The sequence below is a fragment of the Conger conger genome, chromosome 4 (genome assembly GCF_963514075.1).
Source record: "Conger conger chromosome 4, fConCon1.1, whole genome shotgun sequence".
NCBI classification, from domain to species: Eukaryota; Metazoa; Chordata; class Actinopteri; order Anguilliformes; family Congridae; genus Conger; species Conger conger.
The window spans coordinates 15,254,908-15,277,889 of NC_083763.1; the positions used below are offsets into that span (position 1 = coordinate 15,254,908).

At 44.4% G+C, this 22,982-nt stretch overlaps 1 pseudogene; it reads right to left on the reverse strand.

Moving 5' to 3' along the window:
* Window positions 1-2,189: 2,189 nt before the first annotated feature.
* LOC133126973 (vitellogenin-like) lies at window positions 2,190-22,083 on the reverse strand (annotated as a pseudogene).
* Window positions 22,084-22,982: the final 899 nt, after the last annotated feature.

The following is a 22,982-nucleotide window of genomic DNA, read 5'->3' on the forward strand; positions in this document are numbered from 1 at the left end:
AAGACTGAAATACAAACATACATTTAATGGCTTTTCGCGTCGTCTATAGCTCACGGAACACCGAACTCTGTACATGTACCCTCGGTTCAATATCCGAAGACATAAACTACTTATGTTACACCTCACACTTTACTGTGAAATTTGTTGGGTCAGCCTCAATTTCCCCCCTGATATTTATATTATCGGTTTGTCGGTCTACGTGCCCACACTTAGGCTAGAAATAGGCAGCTGTTGTTTCATCTCGTGGGAACAAGAGGTTATTTGTGCGAATACGATCTGCATCTTGTGCGTACAGTGTATAGATATTGTTCCCACAAGATTAAAAAAATATGAAAAATAATAATAATTCTATCATAATCAGTCGTAATTCGATTTGCAAATCCCAACATTTTGTAGCTCTGATTTTCTAGTTTCACATCAAATAAAAAAGAAAAGAAAACTGAGATCTGCGCTAAGATACACCATTTACTGCCTCACATCACATATTTCAGTAGGCTGGGTGCAACGAGAAAGACTTTGCCTGAGTCCTAGGTGGGATCTGAATCCCGGCCTCTTGCTCGTCCAAAGATTTGATAGACAGAACAGCCAGCTAAAGGCAAAGGGTTACGTCATCAGGGAGTGTTGCTGCAGTAACCTGCTACGAGCCTTCGCTTCTTGCGAACCAGCCGAGCTAACCCTGCTACACTGGCACAGACTTATATTGTAACGTGCCATCAGCATGGCTTGAATTGTAACAAGTAGCCTATCAGTGGGGTTGTTTTGTAACCAAAAGTTACAACAGTTTTAACTGAACATGTAGCCTGGCCAATAACTGGCATCGTCCAGTGCATAGAGATCTGTTCTGACCAACCAACTTTATTTATATAGGCTTTGTGCTTTTCAGAACATGGCCCTCAAAGTCTTTACTGTGTAGGTAGGCCAGGCTGTGTGAAGCTTTAAAGGTGATTACATTTTAAATCAATCAATTCTAAAAATAAAATGAAGCCAGCAGAGCATGGGTTCGGGTTATGGTTTTACTTCTCTTAAATAAAGCTCCGGCTGTTCAATTTTCTTTTTTGATAATCGTTTTATTTGGCAATCATGTAGGTTACAAATATCATGTTGTTGAAATTGTTACAATTGCTGTTACATCATAACTTCCCATTTTCTTTAGTTTTTCCTCCCATTTCACCTCTCCCTCCATCTCTCCCAGTTTTCCACCTTACTCCTGCATCGCCAAAAGATTGTATTGATGGCCGATGTCAATGACAACCCATTGGAGTAATATATTCATAATAAATATTAAGCTATGCAACACTGAAGTTCAATACTGAAAAAGAAAGCTGTAAAATGACACAGACACACACTGTGACACACCCCTGGGCAGACAGAATCGATGGACACGGGATAGGAAGAATGTTGGTTTTTATTATATCACAGGAGCTTGAGTCTGTGAGTGTATATAAGCTATTCCATGCCTCATTTGCAATTATCAAACGGCCACCTCTAATATTGAAAATTCAGCATATGAATGAACAAACCTCCACATTTCATGCAAACTCAATACATGAGTGAGAGAGATTGTTGGCTAACTGTTAAGCAAGTAGCTGGCCATGATTTTGTGGAGTTTGGTAGCTGCCGTGAATTCAGTTATGTACGTCAGATGTTTGGCCATGACAGCTGGGTACCCGTACAACCTATTTCCATAAGATTGATCCCTCTCATGGGGAGGGAGCTTATGCCAAAATCCAGAGATTTTGTTGGAAAAAAAAACACTCAAGGTACAGTTTGAAGCAGCTAGAAGCTGGTTGACCAATTCAGACCAGTTCCACGCTCAACATGGTTTTACCCGCTCAAGCTATGTTTTGAAACAACTGGTAGCTGGTAATTTCAAGCTGGACAGAACAGAATGAATTGATGTATTTGTGAGTATGCTCTTAGTGTGTACTTAATTTGTACTTAGTGTCCTGCTTCGTAAGTTGAAGTAAAGTGTTAATGTTTTTCTTCTTTGTTAGGATCAGGGTTAGTATTCCAGCTTTGTCAGGGTTACTATTCCTGCTTTGAACCCAACTTGGTCATGTTAAATTATGTAAGAAATGCATCACATACAAGCCAGTTTTAATATGCAGCTGAGAATTTATTTATTTACAAAGTAGTAGTACAGTGAGTAGTCACAATGAGCAAAAAAAGGTATAGCATGGACAGCCAAACTAAGAACACTCATCTGGACAGAGGCATGCAAGATGGACCTCAACTGTTGCCCTAAGATCCACAGTCTTCTCATCAATGCTGCTCAGGCCCTCAGATCTGTTCACTCTGGAGTCTGGAATGAAAAGGTAAACAAGAATCAGTCGATATGTCTTTTTGCTGTTGTTTTTAAAACATTCCAAAAGATCTGCTCATTATTGTAATAATGTTTAATAGGCCAATGATTTTGCTCTCAGGAGCACACCATGTCTGAAGCCATGGTTTATCTTACCAGTGGGGATACAGTGGAAGCCAACAGCCAGGCACACAGCGGGGCACAGGCTCAACAGAGTAACATTTAGTCTCCTGTCCATCCAGGATCATCTGCTTCTCCAGCTTCACTGACTCCTGCTTTATGTGGCACTCTACATCAGAGAGAGGGCAAATGTCAGCAAGCTTTCAGTCATACATGGACATTGAATGTTGTAGAAAAATACTTACGGCTAGCGTCACGGCAGCTTTCTACAGGAAGGACCCAAGAATGGGCAAAGCTGAGAGCGTTCTTGGTCAGGCGTCCGCTGGGAGTGTGGAATTCCTGTCTTACTTCACCATCAGCCTTTCCACAGATTCCACAAGTCTGGCCCTTCATCCAATCAGCAGCTCGAACCTGAGAGACAAGTTTGTGTCAAGAATTAGCTGTGCTAATTTGACAGTGCTCTCTCAGAAACAACAGAAAATGTACTTCTTATCACCTTCCATGTATTTCTATCAAAGTCGACTTCATGCAGGCCATGGCTGGCAGCATAGAGAGACAGTCCATCACCATTCTGCCCAATGACGATTGAACCTTCAGAAACAAACCATTTTCAAATACAAATTTCTACATAGATGAACAAAAGAAAACATATTGCACATTTCCTCAAAAATACATATTTTAAATAGTGACCTGTGGGATGTTCATAAGGTAGGCTGGTGGGAGGAACTTCCTTGCCGTTGATCTTCATCCGCACTTCAATGTCACTGGGGTAGAGGTCAACATCCCTGGAAGAGATGCACAATAATGCTACTGAGGACATAGGGAAATTCATATGCATTGCCTCAGTCGTTAAAGGGGCAGTTCAATGCATTTTTTCATATATTTCCCGTTAATTGAGACTGCACCGATATACACAATTGGTGTACTCGAATAGAAATAGTTGAAAGAAACTGCTACACTACAAGGTCTGTGGATGCTCATGAGTAACCGTGTCATTATAATTTAAAAGTATTGGAGTTTTTTAATGTAGATTTTAACATTGACTTTGTTGAGGCCTAGAAAACATCTCAGTGATATGGATGGATAGATATCACCCTGGATGGGAGGAACAATATGGAATGTAGCAATATGGAAGTGAGTATGAGCTGTACTTACATGTCATCAAGTTTCACTGTGATATGGTGCTGTTCAGAAACTGGATCCTTCTTCATCAGAACCATGAACTTAAGCTCTGGGGTGCAGTCCTGGGCCAGCACTTGGTAGCAAGAGATGGGCATTTCATTCTTGTACCTTCTGTTGTTGAATGTGGTCAGGATATCATTGGCCAAGCTGCACTGCACTGGAGGGGTGGAGGAAAACACAACATCATGATATGTTATGACTGACTGTAATTCAGTTTCGTAGTTCTAGGATAAGCCACATGCTGGTAATCACAATTGTAATCTAGAATGCAATATCCTAAAGGTGCAAGCATGATTTTGAGATATTCACTAACACTGTTAGTTGTAATTCTTACAAAACCAACCTCCATTCATTTCAGCAATTCTATCAGAAACGGTCAGGTGTGCACGAGCAGCAACTCCAGCTCCAAATGGAAGGGCAGTGGGAAGAGCCACAGCCAATTTATACAGGGTCATCTTCAGAGAAATGCAGACATGTTATAATGTACTCTTAATAACATCTAAAATGAAGCAATTTCAAGATGAGATAAAGATACCTGTTACCCTTGGTGTTTTCATTATAAAATTGATGGTCCTTTCAGAAGTGGCAGCCACAGTGAATTTGATCTGTTCCGCTCTGTTTCTGGTTCTGGCCTGATTTATTCCAGCCATGAGAGCAGCACCAGGGATGTACTCAGCGATCCTACATCACAAGTGAATAACAAAATGAGTCAAGCCTACCTGAAATCCATATATTCAGGAAAAAGACAAACTTCACTCAAGCTGAATTCTGTATGGGCTACTGTACTTGTGAGCATAGTGCTTAAAAGCTTTGGGAATCTTGGTCCAGTCCAGCTTCATGCGGGCTGCAGGGCTTGCACCCATCAGACCAGTCTCTGCCTTGACAACCGCTGCATATTCCTGGCATTCCGCTCCCCAGCCAATCTTGGCCTTCAGAGAAAAAATATGAGGTGCACTTGGCTTTTGTATAACACAGATTTAAACGCACAACATAAATCCAACAGAATGCTCCAACAGAATGCTCTGATTGAGGGTATCTGGTCTCACCATGACTTTATGTCTGCTCAGCAGGATTCCATCAGCACAGATCTTCCAGTTTTCATTTTCAGCAAGAGCAGCCATAATGACCTGCACCCTAGCATCAGCAGCATCCTTGTAGGCTGCAATCTGGTATCCCTGCATCTTTCCATCAGCCCTCACAGCACGAACAACAATGGCCATGGCAGGGGGCGCAGCATCTCCAAGGTTTCGGTTCTGTAGGGGCAGAGAGAAAGGCAGCTCACTAAGCATGCTGATTCATTATGATGTAACTGTATAAGTCTGTAAGGGATCAGGAATATGTGAGGGTGTTTGTACCTTTCTGTAAATGGCCTGAAAGCTGGCAGCACTGCTGACCCTGCTACTCGAGCTTCTACTGGAGCTACTGACTCTACTGCCAATGCTGCTGGTTCTGGAACTGGAGGACACCTTGACCCCAGAGACAGCTTTAGAGGTGTGCTGCAAGAGAGGGGTCAGAGGCATTAGAGAACACTGATACAGCTTAAGCATTTTCTCAAAGCTCTAATTCAGAAGAAATCTTACCCGGTGGATGTGGTTTTTGGTGAACTTGTAGTCATAGATTTCCGCCTATAGGAGGAAAAGGATGTGAATTAGTGAACATAACTTCTCTATTTCACTCAAAGAGGACGGAGTAAAACAGGGCCTCACCCGGGACATGCAGGACCTGGAGGACCTGGAGGAGCTGGAGGAACTGACAGAACGGCTGATGCTGGTGCTGTGCTGTGTGCTGTGTGCATTAGTGTTCTGCAGTGGGTTGGTTGCATTTTCTCCTGGATTAGTTAAGTATTATTTGTTTGCTTGCTGATTCTAAATTCAGTTTAGTTGTCATTATAGTGTTCTGTTGTCTACTTGTTTGTTTGTTAGCTATTACAAGTGGTGTTTATTTAGATTCAGTGAAACTGGGTTAGGTGTTTGTTTCTCTCAGGTAAGCTAGGCTATTAAGTTAGGCTATTGTTTCACTGGCTGGCAGGCCACAGCTTTTGTTGTAGGAGGAGCCAATACTTTGCACCCTGCTCAGGGTATAATTACTGGCACACCTGAACTCACTTCAGTGTGCATTAGTGTTCTGCAGTGGGTTGGTTGCATTTTCTGTATTCAGCGTCAGTGTTATTTAAGCAGTTGTGTACCGCACCAGCGGCAGCTGTGTGCGGCAGCCTCGGCTACTTGCCTCGGTGTACGAAGTCGCAGGCGTACAAAGTCGGGGGTGTCTATCTGCGGGTGTCCATCGAGGCTGTCTGAGAGCCTGATGTTTGATTTTGTTTTTGCTGCCTGCCCTCATTCCACTGTGTAGTATTCCCCTTGTCCTCCCTAGTTCCCTCCATGTGTTTCCTTCCCATCCCTGTCCTCTCTCCTCTCCCCAGGTCCCAGTCAGGTAGGAGGTTCGCCTCCCGCCAACATGGGCAGAATATCTCTAACCTCATCTTTCCTCCCAGATCCCCTGGTATTGATCTCTGTGTGGCTGGTGGCCTCTGGAACTGCCAGTCCGCCGTCCAGAAAGCAGACTTCATATCTTCCTATGCCTCCCACCTCAACCTTGACTTTCTTGCTTTAACTGAAACGTGGCTCTCACCAGAGAACACGGCCACCCCGGCTGCCCTTTCCTCTGCCTTCTCTTTTTCCCACACACCCAGATCCTCTGGCAGAGGAGGTGGCACAGGTCTCCTAATCTCATCCTCATGGAGATCTAGTGTCTTCTCCTCATCCCTCTCCTTCTCCTCTTTTGAATTTCATGCGGTTTCTGTTACTCTGCCGTGCAAACTGTTTATCATTGTTGTTTATCGCCCCCCGGGTCCTCTGGGGAACTTTTTGGATGAGATGGACATCCTCCTCAGCTCCTCACCTGTCAATGACACCCCTCTCATCCTCCTGGGTGACTTCAACCTCAACTCAGAGTCCACCCAGTCTACCTTTCTCTCCCTCCTTTCTTCTTTTGACCTTACCCTCACTCTTTCCCCTCCCACCCACAAAGCAGGCAACCTTCTTGACCTCATCTTCACAAGGAGCTGCACAACAACCAACCTCTCTGTAACACCACTCCATATATCTGACCACTCCTTCATCTCTTTCTCTCTTCCACTCTCCTCTAACACCCATCCATCTCTCCCACCATCCACTGTCACCTGTCGACGGAACCTACGCCACCTGTCTTCCTCCACCCTCTCATCTACAATCCTCTCCTCCCTACCATCTGCGGAGTCTTTCTCTCGACTGTCTACCGATGATGCGGCTACAACTCTCATGTCCTCCCTCTCATCTTCCTTTGACTCTCTGTGTCCCCTCACCACCTCTTGCTGAGGCTTAGCGCACGGCGGCTGGAGGAACTACGTGAGCTGGAGGAGGAGGAGCTGCTAACATTTCTCATTCGGTTCTTCTGCAGAGACAGGAAGATGAGGATGAATGTAGAGGAACACAGGACTAGGACTTCATTTGTAGTAATTTTTGTACATTGTAATTTTTCAGGCCAGCCATTATTAAGCCAGTTACCAGGAATCTAATCTATAATTACATGTTCATGACAACTACGCACAATTCCAGTATCCAGGATCTGGAACAGGACAGTCTTTCCCTCTGTAGTTTCCTCCTCATCTTTCAGAGTGATCACTTAGATTATTTTTGATGCTGACTTGGGTCCAACCTGGATTTCAATCAGCACTTTTTCTATGGCAGCTTCTGCAGCTGTTGTAAAAGAAATACAGCAAATTAAGTATTGTATTGGAAGAAGAGACGATACTTCACCAACATAAAATATGTATCTATGATATATATATTCTAGATGTATGGTAATTTATGGAAATTGGAATGGTTTACCTGGTTTCATGCCAATAACGATTTCATGATCTCCAACCAGCTTGTAAAGAGGGCAGTTTCTAAGGAAAGCTGCATTCTGGGAGGTGAGCTCAAGACATGCTTTCAGTCCAACAGTTGTGAACATGGCACAGAATTTTTCTTGAACCCTTGCTGGAATGGCTTTAAGTTTAGGCTCAGGTGAAGCATTATAATATATATTGACCTGATCTTTCTGAGGAACTGCTCCTCTTCTAACCCCACTGTTACCCCTTTACACAAGTCCGATCACCACTTCATTTCCTTCTCCATCCCCCTAGCTGCTCTACCTCCCTCCCCTTCTCTCACCCCCACTGTTTCTGTCTGATGTAACCTCCGCTCTCTATCGCCCTCCTCCCTTGCCCCCAGAGTCACCGCTTCCCTCCCTCCTCTTGAATCCTTCTCCAAACTACCCACTGATTCCACATCTTCCGTGCTGCTTTCCTCTCTCTCCTCAGCCCTTGACTCTCTCTGTCCTCTTGTCTCCCGGCCTGCTTGATCCTCCCCTCCCAGCCCATGGGTTTCTGACCTTCTACGTTCCTCCAGGCCAAGCCTACGTGCAGCTGAGAGGAAGTGGAGGAAATCAAAAGACCCGTCGGACCTGTCTTCCTACCAGTCTCTCCTGGCGGAATTCTCCTCCGCTATCACCACTGCCAAAAGAAAATACTACCAAACAAAAATCCAGAACTCCACTTCTAACCCTCGTCAACTGTTCTCCATTTTCTCCTCTCTCCTCAGCACACCTCCCCCACCATCTCAGTCCTCGCTCACTGCTGATGACTTTGCGGTATTTTTTGACGAGAGGTTGCAGATATCCGCAGCACCTTCGCGACCACCACCACTTCTATGCCTGCCTCCATTTCTCTGTCTGCCCCCTGTTTCTCCTCTTTCTGTCCCCTTACAGATGCTGATGTGTCTCACCTCCTGCTCTCCCACCGCCCTACTACTTGTGCCCTGGACCCCATCCCCTCAAACCTCTTTCAGGCAATCATGCCTGACATCCTCCCATTTGTCACCTCCCTTTTTAACTCCTCTCTGTCCTCTGGCTGCTTTCCCTCATCATTCAAGAGGGCCTACATCACCCCGCTCCTAAAGAAACCCACTCTTGACCCCTCCTGCATTCAAAACTACCGTCCGGTATCTCTCCTTCCTTTTCTATCCAAATCCATTGAACGAGCCGCCTTCAACCAACTCTCTTCCTTCCTCTCTCAGAATAACCTGCTGGACCCCCACCAGTCCGGCTTCAGACCTGGCCACTCGACGGAGACTGCACTCCTCTCTGTCAACGAGTCCCTTCAGGCTGCACAAGCAACCTCTCTCTCCTCTGTCCTGATCCTTCTTGACCTCTCTGCGGCGTTCGACACGGTCAACCACTCCATCCTCTTAGCCTCCCTGGCATCTACAGGGATCTGTGGCACAGCCTTAGAGTGGATCCAATCTTATCTCTCTGGCCGGTCCTCCCAGGTGTCCTGGGCTGGAGGAGTGTCAACCCCTCGCCCCCTTGTTACAGGAGTCCCCCAGGGCTCAGTCCTCGGACCCCTCCTCTTCTCCATCTACACGAGATCCCTTGGCCCCGTTATCTCTGCTCATGGCATCTCCTATCATTGTTATGCCGATGACACCCAACTCTTTCTCTCCTTCCCCCCCATCAGACACACAGGTCTCTACCCGTATCTCCGCCTGCCTGAGAGACATCCAGAGCTGTGACCACAGTGACCTCATCCCCTAGTGCAAGAAACCTTGGAGTGGTGATGGACAACAGGCTATCCTTCTTCACGAACATCGCTACGGTGACCCGGGCGTGCAGGTTCTTCCTGTACAACATCCGGAGAATCCGACCCTTTCTCACCACCTACTCCGCTCAGCTCCTTGTTCAAGCAATGGTCCTGTCCCGCCTGGACTATTGCAAATCTCTGCTGGCTGGCCTTCCAGCATCCGCCATCAGACCCCTACAACTCATCCAGAATGCTGCAGCCCATCTGGTATTCAATGTTCTCAGACATTCACATGTCACCCCCCTGCTCAGCAACCTCCACTGGCTGCCTGTTATGGCTCGCATCAAATTTAAAACTTTGGTGCTCGCATACCAGGCAGTTAAAGGATCAGCCCCTGTGTATATTCAATCCCTTATCAAGACCTATACACCAACAAGACCCCTCCGTTCTGCCACTTCGCCACACACACATCTGCCTCCCCCTCGCCACACCTGCACTTCACGCTCACGACTGCTGTCTGTCCTGGTCCCACAGTGGTGGAATGACCTCCCGGTGAATGTCAGAACGGCAGAGTCTCTGACCTCCTTCAAGCGCAGACTGAAGACCCATCTCTTCAGGCTACACCTTTCCCTCCCCAACTCACATGTGTGATTAGCCTTAGACCGTAATGGCACTTATGTATAGATATCGTTACTTGTATAGGTATTGTTGTTTTTATTGGCTGTTGTTGTATTCTAGCTGCCAACAGTGGTATGCTAGTTTGAATGTTGATTGTACTCTTCAAGGGTTCTGAATTTCTGTATGTTTACACTAGGACTCGGAACTGTACTGTCCTCTCAGGTCTACTTTTGCACTTGTTCTTGTGATTGATTTGCACTTTGTTGTACGTCGCTCGGGATAAGAGCGTCTGCTAAATGCCACGTAATGTAATGTAACATAATGTAATAAAGTATTTCGGATGATTTTGACTGCAAAAAGGCAGAAAGGAGAAATACAATTGAAAAAATGGATAGAGAATTTAACAATTTGGAAGATATATCGAGCAGATCTGGATTCAAATAGTACTTGTTTTTCGGATTCAAATACTTTTCTGTGGTCTATTGATCTTGCCTGGTTCATTTGAGCCTGCAAGGAGGAGCAGATGGGTGGGGTTTACACTTTTAGGATAATTTCATTTGTTTCAATTTACCAGGCCAGCTTAGTCAAATGCAGAAAAGTATTTGAATCTAAAACATATATTTTAACCCCGGCCTGCTGTCTAGCCAAAGTAAATTTAAAAGTGCATTTAACATATTAATATATATTAGGAAATAATAGGTTTGTGTCTTCCCTGCAAAATATTTGTATTGTTTTCATTATATTTTTGGATAATTATCTTTATCTTACCAAACCACCAGCCGCAGACACTGCTACCTTAGATGTAAACTTCTCCTTGGACAGCTGGGCTGCAAGAGCCGCAAGCACCATTGGAGTGCTTCTAGCAGCAGCAGCATCTTCCACATTTCTTGCCACAGCAAAGGTCTCAAAGCTGTTGAGAAAGGACATCTTTATAGCAGCTTAGATGTGATACTGTGAAAAAGCATTACTCTTGTAAAATATTTCTTGGAAAATAAACTGTTGAAAACGGACATGAGTGGCCTTTAAATGATGAATAATTATTAGCCATGGTTTGGCTGAAAATATATTAGACAGTGCAGGTCAAATCTCATTAAAACAAGCCCAAGTATATCCCTCATGAGGCAATTATGTATATGGTGCTAACTGTACAGCTGCAATATGGTCCGGAGCCTGAACGGGCAAAGCTTCAAACTTGTAGGTACCTTGAGCAATGTCAATTCTTGCAGCAAACTTCAGAGGGAGGATTGTATGCACTTTAGCTTTGGCCATAACTGCAGCCTGAATAAAGGCAGTATTCACTCCCATAACACCGAACGTGTGCATGGCAATGCTGTAGAAAATAGACAAATGTTATTAGTTTTCCAAGTTATTTCACAGTTTTCCATTTTACAAAATCTTTTTTTTTAATCAACCTTGGTGTAATCTCAGCTTGTAGTTGAATATCAGTATTCAACAGCTGAGCAACGTGGAAGGTTTCAGCAGGTGCAGGTGTGAGAGTTGCTTTGACTGTGAATATAAAGATACATATTAGCTTAAGAAGCAGAAATCCTTTATTGAACAGTGAAAATCCTACTGAATATTTGTGATGAGAACTTACTGTTGGCAGTAGCAGCAGCTACAGCTGCAGTGTACAGACTCAGTTCCATGGGAACACCAGCAGAAGTTGGGAAGATGCGACGCACCTCAGCAGCCAGCAGATCCTCTGGCAGAGGAGGTGGCACAGGTCTCCTAATCTCATCCTCATGGAGATCTAGTGTCTTCTCCTCATCCCTCTCCTTCTCCTCTTTTGAATTTCATGCGGTTTCTGTTACTCTGCCGTGCAAACTGTTTATCATTGTTGTTTATCGCCCCCCGGGTCCTCTGGGGAACTTTTTGGATGAGATGGACATCCTCCTCAGCTCCTCACCTGTCAATGACACCCCTCTCATCCTCCTGGGTGACTTCAACCTCAACTCAGAGTCCACCCAGTCTACCTTTCTCTCCCTCCTTTCTTCTTTTGACCTTACCCTCACTCTTTCCCCTCCCACCCACAAAGCAGGCAACCTTCTTGACCTCATCTTCACAAGGAGCTGCACAACAACCAACCTCTCTGTAACACCACTCCATATATCTGACCACTCCTTCATCTCTTTCTCTCTTCCACTCTCCTCTAACACCCATCCATCTCTCCCACCATCCACTGTCACCTGTCGACGGAACCTACGCCACCTGTCTTCCTCCACCCTCTCATCTACAATCCTCTCCTCCCTACCATCTGCGGAGTCTTTCTCTCGACTGTCTACCGATGATGCGGCTACAACTCTCATGTCCTCCCTCTCATCTTCCTTTGACTCTCTGTGTCCCCTCACCACCTCTTGCTGAGGCTTAGCGCACGGCGGCTGGAGGAACTACGTGAGCTGGAGGAGGAGGAGCTGCTAACATTTCTCATTCGGTTCTTCTGCAGAGACAGGAAGATGAGGATGAATGTAGAGGAACACAGGACTAGGACTTCATTTGTAGTAATTTTTGTACATTGTAATTTTTCAGGCCAGCCATTATTAAGCCAGTTACCAGGAATCTAATCTATAATTACATGTTCATGACAACTACGCACAATTCCAGTATCCAGGATCTGGAACAGGACAGTCTTTCCCTCTGTAGTTTCCTCCTCATCTTTCAGAGTGATCACTTAGATTATTTTTGATGCTGACTTGGGTCCAACCTGGATTTCAATCAGCACTTTTTCTATGGCAGCTTCTGCAGCTGTTGTAAAAGAAATACAGCAAATTAAGTATTGTATTGGAAGAAGAGACGATACTTCACCAACATAAAATATGTATCTATGATATATATATTCTAGATGTATGGTAATTTATGGAAATTGGAATGGTTTACCTGGTTTCATGCCAATAACGATTTCATGATCTCCAACCAGCTTGTAAAGAGGGCAGTTTCTAAGGAAAGCTGCATTCTGGGAGGTGAGCTCAAGACATGCTTTCAGTCCAACAGTTGTGAACATGGCACAGAATTTTTCTTGAACCCTTGCTGGAATGGCTTTAAGTTTAGGCTCAGGTGAAGCATTATAATATATATTGACCTGATCTTTCTGAGGAACTGCTCCTCTTCTAACCCCACTGTTACCCCTTTACACAAGTCCGATCACCACTTCATTTCCTTCTCCATCCCCCTAGCTGCTCTACCTCCCTCCCCTTCTCTCACCCCCACTGTTTCTGTCTGATGTAACCTCCGCTCTCTATCGCCCTCCTCCCTTGCCCCCAGAGTCACCGCTTCCCTCCCTCCTCTTGAATCCTTCTCCAAACTACCCACTGATTCCACATCTTCCGTGCTGCTTTCCTCTCTCTCCTCAGCCCTTGACTCTCTCTGTCCTCTTGTCTCCCGGCCTGCTTGATCCTCCCCTCCCAGCCCATGGGTTTCTGACCTTCTACGTTCCTCCAGGCCAAGCCTACGTGCAGCTGAGAGGAAGTGGAGGAAATCAAAAGACCCGTCGGACCTGTCTTCCTACCAGTCTCTCCTGGCGGAATTCTCCTCCGCTATCACCACTGCCAAAAGAAAATACTACCAAACAAAAATCCAGAACTCCACTTCTAACCCTCGTCAACTGTTCTCCATTTTCTCCTCTCTCCTCAGCACACCTCCCCCACCATCTCAGTCCTCGCTCACTGCTGATGACTTTGCGGTATTTTTTGACGAGAGGTTGCAGATATCCGCAGCACCTTCGCGACCACCACCACTTCTATGCCTGCCTCCATTTCTCTGTCTGCCCCCTGTTTCTCCTCTTTCTGTCCCCTTACAGATGCTGATGTGTCTCACCTCCTGCTCTCCCACCGCCCTACTACTTGTGCCCTGGACCCCATCCCCTCAAACCTCTTTCAGGCAATCATGCCTGACATCCTCCCATTTGTCACCTCCCTTTTTAACTCCTCTCTGTCCTCTGGCTGCTTTCCCTCATCATTCAAGAGGGCCTACATCACCCCGCTCCTAAAGAAACCCACTCTTGACCCCTCCTGCATTCAAAACTACCGTCCGGTATCTCTCCTTCCTTTTCTATCCAAATCCATTGAACGAGCCGCCTTCAACCAACTCTCTTCCTTCCTCTCTCAGAATAACCTGCTGGACCCCCACCAGTCCGGCTTCAGACCTGGCCACTCGACGGAGACTGCACTCCTCTCTGTCAACGAGTCCCTTCAGGCTGCACAAGCAACCTCTCTCTCCTCTGTCCTGATCCTTCTTGACCTCTCTGCGGCGTTCGACACGGTCAACCACTCCATCCTCTTAGCCTCCCTGGCATCTACAGGGATCTGTGGCACAGCCTTAGAGTGGATCCAATCTTATCTCTCTGGCCGGTCCTCCCAGGTGTCCTGGGCTGGAGGAGTGTCAACCCCTCGCCCCCTTGTTACAGGAGTCCCCCAGGGCTCAGTCCTCGGACCCCTCCTCTTCTCCATCTACACGAGATCCCTTGGCCCCGTTATCTCTGCTCATGGCATCTCCTATCATTGTTATGCCGATGACACCCAACTCTTTCTCTCCTTCCCCCCCATCAGACACACAGGTCTCTACCCGTATCTCCGCCTGCCTGAGAGACATCCAGAGCTGTGACCACAGTGACCTCATCCCCTAGTGCAAGAAACCTTGGAGTGGTGATGGACAACAGGCTATCCTTCTTCACGAACATCGCTACGGTGACCCGGGCGTGCAGGTTCTTCCTGTACAACATCCGGAGAATCCGACCCTTTCTCACCACCTACTCCGCTCAGCTCCTTGTTCAAGCAATGGTCCTGTCCCGCCTGGACTATTGCAAATCTCTGCTGGCTGGCCTTCCAGCATCCGCCATCAGACCCCTACAACTCATCCAGAATGCTGCAGCCCATCTGGTATTCAATGTTCTCAGACATTCACATGTCACCCCCCTGCTCAGCAACCTCCACTGGCTGCCTGTTATGGCTCGCATCAAATTTAAAACTTTGGTGCTCGCATACCAGGCAGTTAAAGGATCAGCCCCTGTGTATATTCAATCCCTTATCAAGACCTATACACCAACAAGACCCCTCCGTTCTGCCACTTCGCCACACACACATCTGCCTCCCCCTCGCCACACCTGCACTTCACGCTCACGACTGCTGTCTGTCCTGGTCCCACAGTGGTGGAATGACCTCCCGGTGAATGTCAGAACGGCAGAGTCTCTGACCTCCTTCAAGCGCAGACTGAAGACCCATCTCTTCAGGCTACACCTTTCCCTCCCCAACTCACATGTGTGATTAGCCTTAGACCGTAATGGCACTTATGTATAGATATCGTTACTTGTATAGGTATTGTTGTTTTTATTGGCTGTTGTTGTATTCTAGCTGCCAACAGTGGTATGCTAGTTTGAATGTTGATTGTACTCTTCAAGGGTTCTGAATTTCTGTATGTTTACACTAGGACTCGGAACTGTACTGTCCTCTCAGGTCTACTTTTGCACTTGTTCTTGTGATTGATTTGCACTTTGTTGTACGTCGCTCGGGATAAGAGCGTCTGCTAAATGCCACGTAATGTAATGTAACATAATGTAATAAAGTATTTCGGATGATTTTGACTGCAAAAAGGCAGAAAGGAGAAATACAATTGAAAAAATGGATAGAGAATTTAACAATTTGGAAGATATATCGAGCAGATCTGGATTCAAATAGTACTTGTTTTTCGGATTCAAATACTTTTCTGTGGTCTATTGATCTTGCCTGGTTCATTTGAGCCTGCAAGGAGGAGCAGATGGGTGGGGTTTACACTTTTAGGATAATTTCATTTGTTTCAATTTACCAGGCCAGCTTAGTCAAATGCAGAAAAGTATTTGAATCTAAAACATATATTTTAACCCCGGCCTGCTGTCTAGCCAAAGTAAATTTAAAAGTGCATTTAACATATTAATATATATTAGGAAATAATAGGTTTGTGTCTTCCCTGCAAAATATTTGTATTGTTTTCATTATATTTTTGGATAATTATCTTTATCTTACCAAACCACCAGCCGCAGACACTGCTACCTTAGATGTAAACTTCTCCTTGGACAGCTGGGCTGCAAGAGCCGCAAGCACCATTGGAGTGCTTCTAGCAGCAGCAGCATCTTCCACATTTCTTGCCACAGCAAAGGTCTCAAAGCTGTTGAGAAAGGACATCTTTATAGCAGCTTAGATGTGATACTGTGAAAAAGCATTACTCTTGTAAAATATTTCTTGGAAAATAAACTGTTGAAAACGGACATGAGTGGCCTTTAAATGATGAATAATTATTAGCCATGGTTTGGCTGAAAATATATTAGACAGTGCAGGTCAAATCTCATTAAAACAAGCCCAAGTATATCCCTCATGAGGCAATTATGTATATGGTGCTAACTGTACAGCTGCAATATGGTCCGGAGCCTGAACGGGCAAAGCTTCAAACTTGTAGGTACCTTGAGCAATGTCAATTCTTGCAGCAAACTTCAGAGGGAGGATTGTATGCACTTTAGCTTTGGCCATAACTGCAGCCTGAATAAAGGCAGTATTCACTCCCATAACACCGAACGTGTGCATGGCAATGCTGTAGAAAATAGACAAATGTTATTAGTTTTCCAAGTTATTTCACAGTTTTCCATTTTACAAAATCTTTTTTTTTAATCAACCTTGGTGTAATCTCAGCTTGTAGTTGAATATCAGTATTCAACAGCTGAGCAACGTGGAAGGTTTCAGCAGGTGCAGGTGTGAGAGTTGCTTTGACTGTGAATATAAAGATACATATTAGCTTAAGAAGCAGAAATCCTTTATTGAACAGTGAAAATCCTACTGAATATTTGTGATGAGAACTTACTGTTGGCAGTAGCAGCAGCTACAGCTGCAGTGTACAGACTCAGTTCCATGGGAACACCAGCAGAAGTTGGGAAGATGCGACGCACCTCAGCAGCCAGCAGGGGCATGGCCCACTGGATAGCAGCTCCAGACTGCCGTGCATTCAGCACACGTGTCAACATCGTATGTGCTCCAGGAGATCCAGTTGTGTACTGCAGTCAATGACATCACAAAAAAGGTTGTTGCTTCCCATGTGCAGAACATTGTGAGCCAAATACAAAAAAGAAATATGCAGTTACATTACATTAATGGCACTTGGCAGACGCTCTTATCGAGAGCAACATACAGTTGATTAGACTAAGCAGGAGACAATCTGGAGCAAAGCAGGGTTAAGGGCCTTGCTCAAGGGCCCAACGGCTGTGTGGATCTTATTGTGGCTACATAGGGGATTGAACCACCAACCTTGCGGGTCCCAGTCATGTGCCTTCACCACTACGCCACAGGCCGCCCAGTTGCAACTGATATTTTTATTGAAAAAATGTAATTAAATGGAAAAAGAGACAGTACCTGCATTGCCTGATCAATTATGGCTTTGTCGATGCTCAGGGAGGCAATTTCTTGGCCAAACAGTTTTATGTACATGGAGCCCAGTGGTTATTTGCTGGGTGCTGCTTTCCAGCAAGCTGTGGGATAAAGATATTAAGGATGTTTCTCATGTTGATTTTCTTTGAGATTCTGGAATCTGAATATATTCACTGGGACTTACAGCCTTCAAGACATGCCTCATCCTGTTCATCCTGTTAGCAGCACCAGTAGCAGCAGCAGCAGGTGTTTTCAGAAGAGCCTCCTGAATTCCTTCAGTTCTAACTCCAAACTGAGACAGAGGAACAGTCCTGTCAGTTTAAACAAGTCCACAGGGCTATAACATGTTGATTAAACTAGAGACAGCTATTTTTTTTTACCTCCAGAACATTAGCTGCTGCCCCAGCAAAGTAGGCACGCAATTTGGCCACAACAGCCCTGGGCAAAATGGTGGCAGCGTCATTGATAAGGAAAGCACTGGCAGCAGCTCCAGCCATTAGGTTATCTTTGAAAAAGAAAATCATCAGTCTTGTTAGAATTCCTCAATGACTTCATGAAAGTAAACATTTCATATGCACTTGTATGGAAATGTCTTAAATTCTTCAACATTCTTACTGCTGTAAGCATCAAGATGGAACGCTTTGCTGAAACGGTAGCTCAGTCTGTCTAATTTGGGGCTCACGATCTTCACTGCAACATTACAAGCAGCAGCACTAAATGGGAAGAAAACGTGTTTTTAGTGCTTATTCACATTCATGTTGAAGATACTGGGGTTTGAGCCAGATGTGAACATATGCTCTTACACTGGGGCCAATTCTGGGGCAGTGCTCCTGGTCAGGGCCTTCATATGAGAATAGGTGAAGCTGGCCACTTGCAGGCTGGTTTCTTTCTGCAGAGCTTCAGCAATGGCTGCCACCAGGCAACCATGGTTGGCCTGGTCTCAAACAACACAACAAAGGCCACCATGTGTACCTCTGGATGAACAGCTCTGTCCATGAACAGCTGCAGAGCCACTTCCTGGACCTGGAAATTGACAGCAAGTGAATATTTCAGAGCAATGACTGACCGTAAACACACATATATCTAAGTTGCTCTCATCTTATATATATATATACCCTATAATGAGAATGATTTGTACTTGCCCGTCTACGCTCAAATTTGGCAACATTCCTCAGGGCCATCACAGCATCAGCATGGACACTGACTGGGAGTGCAGCAGCTGCAGTGCCAAATCCTGGCAGGAGCTTCATGATTGTCTTGATACTGGCAGGATGCCCAGCATTCCCCAGAACTTTCAGAACCAGGGTGATCTCAGTCACATTGACTTTAGCAATAGCCTCTCAGCGATGTCAAGGACAGGCTGGAGAGAGTCGATGGGAAGTAAACATTCAGCAATCAATACCGACACTCTTGCACATGGCTATTTCATGATAAAAATATTGATTTACCTTCATGACATCAGCTGGGCAGTTGGGCTGTGCAGCACAGAACTTAACCAAGCCGTAACCAAGCATTGCAATTTCACGCAGTGCGGGCTCTGTCTGAATCTTGGGGTTGAATACCAGACTCTGGAGAGGTAATACAGATTTTTTGCCATTTCTCCAGAAGCTGATAAAATCATTTTTAATGACTGAGATCATTAACACTACCCACAGCTGCAAGTTCGATGGTTGGCAGGTCAGCCTTAACCAGTTGGACGGCAGCCAACAGTGCCTGAGCCCCCTAAGCTGTGGTAACCTCTCCATCCAGGAACTTCTCGCTGATGAACTTCACTGCAGCTGGTGTTCCAATGGCTGGTGTCCAGGATCCAACGTCTGAAGAAAAGTTTCAGAAGTCTTTAACAGTCTTTATTTATTGTAGTGTTGTACATTTGTTGTGAAGAATATTGATCTTTTCATAGTGCTTTACTGTATTAAGATTTTGACATATCTAGGGAAATCTACCTGAAAGCAGGTTTAGCCCTGAATTGATCCCATATGGCATCAATATTCTCATAGCTGGCAACACGCAGAAGCTGGATCAACTGCAGAAACGTCAGGGGAGCATCCTCGTGGACTGCAGCCATGTTGTTTGCCACAAGATGAGTCAGGTTTTCTACAATCTACAGATTTTACAAGAGGAAATAAAAACAAGGTGCTCTCAAGAAAACATAAGTAAGCATTCCTATACCAGTAGACTGCCAGACTGAATCATGTTTTCATGAATGGCTAACATATCAAAAGCTATTGCAAATATCCTTCAAATAAATTTTGTAACTCATAGAAATAGTCTATAATACCTGAGTCTGTACATTACTGATCCTTATGAGTTCAATGGGTGTCTGGAGAATCTCAGAATCTGCAAATTCATATGCCAAGGACCCTCGAGGTATGTAGTCTGCTTGGATAGGCTGAACTGCAGCATTCTGGATTTCAAGGAACGTCATGAAAAGTGAGGGAAATAACAGTGGAAAAGTGAAAAAGTGTACTGGAAAATAAGTCTCTTTCAATCTGGTTCAGACAGTGAGTTTCACAAATATTTTGCAAACTGAAACTGTTTTAGGCGGCACGGATGGTGCAGTGGGTAGCACTGCCGCCTCACAGCAAGGAGGTCCTGGGTTCGAATCCCCGTCGGCCGGGGCCTCTCTGTGCGGAGTTTGCATGTTCTCCCCGTGTCTGCGTGGGTTTCCTCCGGGTACTCCGGTTTCCTCCCACAGTCCAAAGACATGCAGGTTAGGCTGATTGGAGAGTCTAAATTGCCCATAGGTATGAGTGTGTGAGTGAATGGTGTGTGTGCCCTGCGATGGACTGGCGACCTGTCCAGGGTGTATTCCTGCCTTTCACCCAATGTATGCTGGGATAGGCTCCAGCCCCCCTGCGACCCTGTTCAGGATAAGCGGGTTCAGATAATGAATGGATGGATGGATGGAAACTGTTTTACCTGGCCTCCATCTGGGCTGCTCCAGTCATCTCATTGAAAGGTGTGAACTGGTGAAGCTCCTCAACAGTGGCCTCAGTAATCAGAGCACCAGCTGCAGTTGGCTTCATGATATAGCTTTCCCCTCTGCAGAAGGAGACCAGCACGGTGAATATGCATGAGCAGCAGGTAACATTATCAGGGTCACATAGTTCATGTAAGTCTTACCTGTTGACTTTGGGCGTTTGTCTCTGTATATGCCATACCAATATCCTTCATTATTCTCTCATGGCAGTTGTTCAGATCTTTGGACTTGGTGATGTAAATGCGCTCTGCCTTTGCATCTTCACTGATCACATAGTCAGTCTTGCAGATTCCTTGGGCACCAGCCTGGTAATTACATTATACAACATGATTGACAATCCAGAAACAATTACAATTTGCTGAAATAGCATAATTTCTCATCATTTCTTGACTTACCTCTTGCAGCTCATACACATTCTGGGTCTTTTTGATGGTGAGCTGGAGTATGTTCAGGATACCTCTGTGGATATTCAGAACTGTTGCATAGACTTCAGCAGGTGCAAACACATTGCCTACGACACCGTTAGCATACTCAAACTTGATGGGAATAAGCAGCTGAGCAGCGAGGGCCTCTGTGAGCTTTGCGGCTGGGACAAATGGATCTGTGGGCCAGATGCCACTGTACTCAAAGATCTGAGGGTCCATGAGCTTGGAAGACAACATTTATATTAAATAAGAAATAGTTGATTCATCATTTTAATGGTCATTTTAAAAGGAGTTGTCCACACTAAGCACAAAAGCAAAACTCATACAGTACACCTGTATACCAATTTATAACTTTCACATTTTCTACTGTAGAATTACTTGAATGTTCAAGTTTATCTTAAATATACAAATGTATGCGTTATAATTAAGATGAACTGAAATTTATGCAATTATTAATCTTTTCACATATAAACATATTGATATTTTCATTTTCTCTTCTGTTCCACTGTATTGCGTGGTTTTTTGCATTACTGTCACCATAATGTCAGCTTCAAGCATTCTCCTCTGACCTCTCTCGTTAACGATACGTTTTTGCGCACAGAACTGCTGCTCACTGGATATTTTAATTTTTTCACACTATTCTCTGCAAACTATAAATACTGTTGTGTGTGAACATCCCAGAAGATCAGCAGTTTCTGAGATATTGTTGGTCAGGCACCAATAATCATTCCACGGTCAAAGTCACATAGATCACATTTCTTCTCCATTCTGGCCTTTCAGTCTGAAAAACAGCTGAACCTCTTGACCACGTCTGTCCGCTTTTATGCATTTAGTTGCTGCTACATGATTGGCTGATTAAATATATGCCTTAACAAGCTGGTGTACAGGGAAACCTAATAAAGTGGTTACTGAGTATATATATGCTTTACCTTTAGCAGGAAGGTATTCTGGGCAACTCCACTGATGAGAATCTTGCTGCTAACCTTCACCCCAGCCCTGGCCAGCCCAGCCTCCGGCAGACCTCCCAGAAGCATTGCTTCATACTTGTACACATAGGTCTTACTGGTGCCAAAGTCTGGTGCTGTAACAACAGCATTTTACACAATATTATGTTTAATTCTGTACAGCTGCCATAGAATCTGATAACTTTTTCTGTAGTTCTGAGTACTTACCAAGCTTTACCTCTTGACTTGCTAGAATACATAATGCAAGATAGTGGTTAAAACTAACAGAAAACTACATCACAATTTCTTTTGTGCATTTGGACATAATTACATTTGTAATACCTGAACTCAGAAGGAGTGCTAAGGAAAGATGTTAATTGCAAACTGAGTTACTGTATTCCAACAAAAACAATTACGACTCAATCACGACTACAAACATGAAAACTAAGAAATTAAATCTGCACTTTACTTACCCACAAGGGCCAGAGTCAGGGCAAGAATAACTGCTCTTATTGTCGGTCGAATGTGAAAAATACCGGACACTCACTATGTTTTTCAGGAAGATTTTTGCTGACATTGCACTGTTCAAAAATATATAATTAACTTAATTTCCCTGAGTGTAACACATTTTTTCAACTTACACAAATAAAATATGAGAACACAGCTCTGATAATCTGGGTTAGGTTAACCTGGTCTTTTCTGTTGGCTCCTCTCATGCCAGGCTCAGTGTGCAAACTAAAACATTACCTTACACGTAAATTATAACTGAAATTCCCGAACAGTGTAATAAGTGATTCCATTAAGTTCTGTTCAACAAAAATGAGGTTGACATTTACCTAAATATGCCACTATGAGATAAAATGTTTGATTGTTTTCCTTGTTGGTGTCAAAGCAAAAAAAAACTAAAAACTGATAAATCTGTACTGTAGCAACATAGCCAGACTGACTTATAGTTGTTTTACAATCTCTTTGGCACTAATCTCACAAGTTTGTGCTCAATTTTCAAAATCTTAGATACAAGACTTAAAATGGTCAGCACTGTCCGCCTGTTCAAAACCTTGCATTGTTCATTCATATCATACTATAGGTATTGTTTAGATCACCCACACTCAAGATATCTATAATTTCACTGTTTAGTTGCTTTTACAATCCTTTACATTTTTTTTTTTACAATTGCTCATGAGCCTTTTTTGATCCCAATTTTACATTTTCAGAACTCTTAACAGTTAGCACTACAGCACTCTATGTGGACCAAACTGAATATGTTTTCATTGCTCTGACAACAAAATGCATTCAATAGACACTTTCAAAACAGTTTCAAAACAAAGATCTTGAATTAATTCCTCTGCCAGGCTCAAACACCCAAAAAAAACTGTAGATTTCCACACACTATTTCAAGACTTATACTGAAGTTCATTACATTACATTACATTACA